The sequence below is a fragment of the Arvicanthis niloticus genome, chromosome 9, assembly GCF_011762505.2.
Source record: "Arvicanthis niloticus isolate mArvNil1 chromosome 9, mArvNil1.pat.X, whole genome shotgun sequence".
Taxonomy (NCBI): domain Eukaryota; kingdom Metazoa; phylum Chordata; class Mammalia; order Rodentia; family Muridae; genus Arvicanthis; species Arvicanthis niloticus.
This window is the reverse complement of record NC_047666.1, coordinates 6,135,013-6,140,239: the sequence shown is the minus strand read 5'-3', so window position 1 is coordinate 6,140,239 and position 5,227 is coordinate 6,135,013. Positions and strand designations below refer to the sequence as shown.

At 38.7% G+C, this 5,227-nt stretch overlaps 1 pseudogene; it reads left to right on the top strand.

The window, feature by feature from the left end:
- The first annotated feature begins 2,777 nt into the window (after nucleotides 1-2,777).
- Nucleotides 2,778-3,836, top strand: LOC117715386 (putative vomeronasal receptor-like protein 4; annotated as a pseudogene).
- Nucleotides 3,837-5,227: the final 1,391 nt, after the last annotated feature.

The following is a 5,227-nucleotide window of genomic DNA, read 5'->3' as shown; positions in this document are numbered from 1 at the left end:
CATGTTCTCTCTTGTTGGAGGCTCCCAGCTTCACATCTTTAGATGAGATTATGTAGCCTGTAGAAACTATGGAAATCAGGAAAATAAAATGGGACCATTGCCAGCGTTGGGGTGGGTAGTTAACAACGGGGTGGGGATAAGCAATATAAGGGTGGAAGTCATCTGATCATGAAATGAGAGAAGAGGGGCACCTTAGGGATGGGGAGAGAGCAGAAGGTGGGAAGAGGATAAAGGGGAATTGTAGAATACAGGCCTCTGAGAAGGGAAATGAAAAATGGTCCTCCTTAGGGAAGAAGGGAGACATAAATACAAAAGAAGGTGGCAGCAATGTAACAGAGGTGGGAATGGGAAAATGGATGGGTTTTCCTTACAAATGAGGGAGGAAGATAAATGTAGGCAGTAGGTAGGTAAAATAACAACATGGATGGCTGAAAAACCTTAGAGAATCATACTGTAATGATCTACCTCCCCTTCCCTCCAAAAGAAAAGAAATCTAGATTTGTGTTGAGCTAGCAGTTAGTTTTTAAAACATGAAGTAGAGTAGTTTAAAAACCCTTGCAGTGTACTTGGCACAATTCTAACACCTCTCTGGATGTTTTAGCTTTGCATAGTGAGCTTATGAATTGAAAGAATCCTGCTTTGCTCAGTATTGATGGCGTCAGATATTGCTGATAAAATTACCCATGATCTGAGGTCAGTATTTCTATTTTGGTCGAGCTTCATGAATGGCATATATAGCTTGATCATGCTAGCCATCTTTGTCCTGAGTATATTTTTATTCCTGTCTGTAATGTTAAATCTTGTCTTTAACAATATCAACATGTTGGCAGCCAAAGTACATGGGTTGAAACTGAAAATTGACCCTCAGACAGAGTTATCAAAGTAACAGGTTGGCAAGCCAAGGATAGGTAAGTTTCTGCACACAGCCTTACCAACCTAAGACATAAGTGCATTGCCTTTGATAATGCATATTTCACGATGGATAAGGAAGGCATTCAAGTCAGAATGACCTAAGATAGGTTCAGGTTAGTTTATGAAATAAAAAAATGGGAAGATGTGGAGAGATTTTGGGGCTACTTAGCAAGAATCTGACATGGGCCAAGGACAAGGAAATGGGATACTGGCAGGAACCTGACATTGGCCAAGGACAAGGGAGTGGGCTTCAGGCAGGAATCTGACATTAGGATAGAACAAAGAAGTAATTTCAGTCAGGAATCTAAATCTTAGGCTAAAACAAAGAAGTAGGCTTCAGACATGAATAGGAATTTGGGCTAGGACAGGGAAGTGGGCTCAGATATTTTGGTCCTCCTGATAAGCCCTTTGAAACAGTGATCATGGGAGTGTTCACAGAACTTTTGTTGCTTTGCTTGTTCTTTGACTATTTGTGTTTATTGTCCTGCTTGTTCCTTGACTACTTGCACCTATTGTAGTTCTTAGTTCCTCAACCTAGAACTGACCTTAATACTTGTATGTAATTAAAATGGTATAAAAGCAAAAAGGAGGAGGGGGGATGGGATAGGGGGATTTTAGGGAGGGAAAATGCGGAAAGGGGATGATATTTGAAATGTAAATAAATAAAATATCTAATAAAAAAAGAACTGAAGGATCTGTAGGCGTTTACAACCCCATAGGAAGAACATAAATATCAACCAACCAGACACCAGAGCTCTCAGGAACTCAACCACCAGCCAGAGTACACATGGGAGGACTCATGGCTCCGGCTGCATATGTAGCAGCAGATGGCCTTGTCAGGCCTCAATGGGAGGAGAGGCCTTTGGCCCTATGAAGGCTTGATGCCCCAGTGTAGGGAAATTCGAGGATGGGGAGTCAGGAGTGGGTGGGTGGGTAGGTGGTGGAACACCCTCATATAAGCAGGGTCGTGGGGATAGGATAGGGAGTCTTGGAGGGAACTGGGAAAGGGGATAACATTTGAAATGTAAATAAAGAAAATATCCAATAAAAATAAATAAATAAAAACAGGAAAAAAGTAAATTCTCACAAATGGTTTAAATAGGATGAAAACTAAATTGGGAGACATTTAGGTCCTTTTATAACTATAATTAATGGTTAAATAATTAATAGGTCTGGAGGTACACTAATGGTCTCCAACTGTATCTTTGTCTTCAATTGCAGATCTGAGGGATATAAGATCTCTTTGAAAAAGAAACAGAAATGCAGATGAAGTGAGAAAGATATTTTGCTGAATAAAAGAGTGGGATTATAATGAATTATCACTGTGATTCCATTAGAATTATTAGTTATAAAACTGATAGTTGCAAAATGGGGCATAGAAAAATTATGAAATATGAGACTGATTTGACTTTTTTTATTTCTTTTGTGATTTTTTTCTCAGGCTCAGAATAATTTTTGTTCATTTGTACAAATGTCATTAATGTTCTGTGCTCATCACTATTGTTTTAGGTGTTAACTATGAAATGAGGTTATTTAAATCAATAGGATTGGATTTCTATGATATTAGGTTCAGGTGTAATACAGGCACACAAAGTGTATCTTCTATATAGATGTGACTGAGAATGCATGTATTTTCTTTAACGCTCTATATAGAGAGGAGATACACAGAGAGATACATAGAAATGTAGGAAATGATGTCCAGTATGGACCAGCAATGGTTATAGACAGGGTAATCAAGAATAAGTAGCTAAAAGGAAAAATGGTAGAGACATGCCAACCAGAGAATCATAAGTTTGATGTATCTAATTTTTTTCAGATGTATGAATTATGCTTCCTCTATGTTAAGATGAATACACTTTCCAATTATGTTTTCATTAAATAATGTCCTTTATTTACAAGCTGGACTTGGAGCTCTAGCCAATACATTTCTTCTTTGTTTCTACACTATCATAATCCTATGTAACAGATCTAAGCCCATGGACTTGATCTCCTGTCAACTGAGCTTTGTTCACACGATGATGTTCCTCACTGGAGGAGATATTTGGCTTACAGACTTGTTTGAGTCATTGAACATTGAGAATGACTTCAAATGCAAGGCAACTTTTTACATAAACAGAGTGATGAGAGGCCTCTCTATCTGCATCACCTGCCTCCTGAGTGTGTTCCAGGCTGTCACAATCAGTCCCAGTACCTCTTTGTTGGCAAAATTTAAACATAAGCTAAAAAAATACATGATCTATTCTTTCTTCTGTTTTTGGTCTTTGAATTTGTCCTTCAGCAGTAACCGGATCTTCTATGTTGGTGCTTATACCAATGTGAGTGAGATCAACCAGATGAAGGTCACTAAATACTGCTCACTCTTCCCCATGAACTACATCATCAGGGGATTTATTTTAACAGTGACAACCTCCAGAGATGTATTTCTTGTAGGAGTCATGCTGACCACAAGTGCATACATGGTGATTATCTTGTTCAGACATCAGAGGCAATGCAAGCATCTTCATAGCAATAACCACTTGAGAGCATCCCCTGAGAAAAGGGCTACCCAGACCATCTTGCCACTGGTGGTTTTCTTTGTGGCCATGTACTGGGTGGACTTCATCATCACATGCACCAGAGCCTTGTTATTGGTGTATGACCCTGTCATCTTGACACTACAGAAGTTTGTGATAAATGTCTATCCCACAATTACTCCTTTGTTACAAATCAGTTCTGATAACCGAATAATCATTACACTGAAAAATATGCAGAGAACAGGCCACCAGTTTTTTTTAAAGTGTAGTTTTTCTGTTATTTAAAAAACAATTTATTTATTTTTCTTCATATGTGTCCTGGTATTCACAGAGGTCAGAATAGGCCATGGGATTCCCTGGATCTGGAGGTACAGATGGTTACAAGGTGCCTTGCTTGTGCAGCACCCATAATTTTTTCCCCAAAAAATAGATTTCTCTTAAACTGCTTAATAGTCCAAGTAGCAAAGCAAGATTTTTCATGTGATTTAAGTAAAATTTGTAGTTATTATACTGACTCGTTCTTTTGACATTTCTTTCTCCAAGAAGTATATAGTTCTTAAGTTCATTGTAAATCATAAATTGATATTTCCACAGGAATTCTTGTGGTCTCTTTTTATTTTATATCACAATTGTTTCTTTGATGCTGAGGTTACTAAAAAGATGATCCTTACTGATAGTGACTTTTTAAAGATTTTTGAAAATATTTTAATTTACTCTAAATAATCACAAATAGTTTAAATATCTGGTTGTAGCTTTAATTCTGGTTTGTAATTACATTTTTTATGGTTCCATAATAGTAGTGAGTTTAAAATTTTCAGTTTTACTACTCATTAAGTATTAATTACTTAATGAGTATTAAGTATTAATTACTTAATGAGTCTTATAGGAAATTTTCATGTGTCTCAATAGTTGTATTTCATTTCATTCACCCTACTGAAATATTGATCAGTAAAAATTCTGTACACACACATACATGATGTGCGATGTGTTATTTATGTAAGGTGTGTGCATGCATATGTGTGTGGCAATACTGTCCTGCTCATTGTACTTGCAGTGGAGCTCTGTCATTGGATACAGAAGAGGTGGGCAGAGCTAGGATTTGGGAGGAGGAAGGGACGAGGGAGGAGAGGAACGAGAGATGGCAGTGATGTACATGTCTCTAGCAGTCTCTAGTAGTTATTCATGTCAAAAGTTTAGATAATGGGATAACAATTCTAACTGTGTGGGCATCTTGTGGATGGAGTATTTGTTGAAATATATATCTATTTGGTTAATCTTTAAGCATTAAGAGTCTTATTTCTCCTGGGTACTGGAATTGCTATATCTACCACATAGGGGTGGCATATATTTTCTGGGTTTTGGGTTCTGGAGGCCACCGAGTTGTCTGGCTGAGGCAAGAGCCACGCCAAGGTCTAGTGGTTCTGGGCTGGTGCCACTGGCCAGCTAGTGCTGCCTTTACTGTGGGAAATTAGAGTGGAAACATAGTGGTCAGGCAGTGTTGGGAGCCGCAGTGAGTGTGTCAGCATTCGCCATTACAAGATGGCACGGGCATCCTGTCCTTCCACTAGTAAACAACTGACTGCGCAGGTGCAAAAGGCAAAAAGCACGCCAAAGTCACTGCCCATCCCGGGGCATATTATGGGTAATGAGTGAACAGCCAATCAGAAGTGAACACGTCACTCTAGGGTGTATTTAAGCAGTGCCTTTTCCGGGCTTTCCGTCTTTCTGCTTCTGCTTATACAAGAATAAAGCCTCGTTGTAGTAACCACCTGAACACCACCTCACAAGTCTCTTTCATGGGC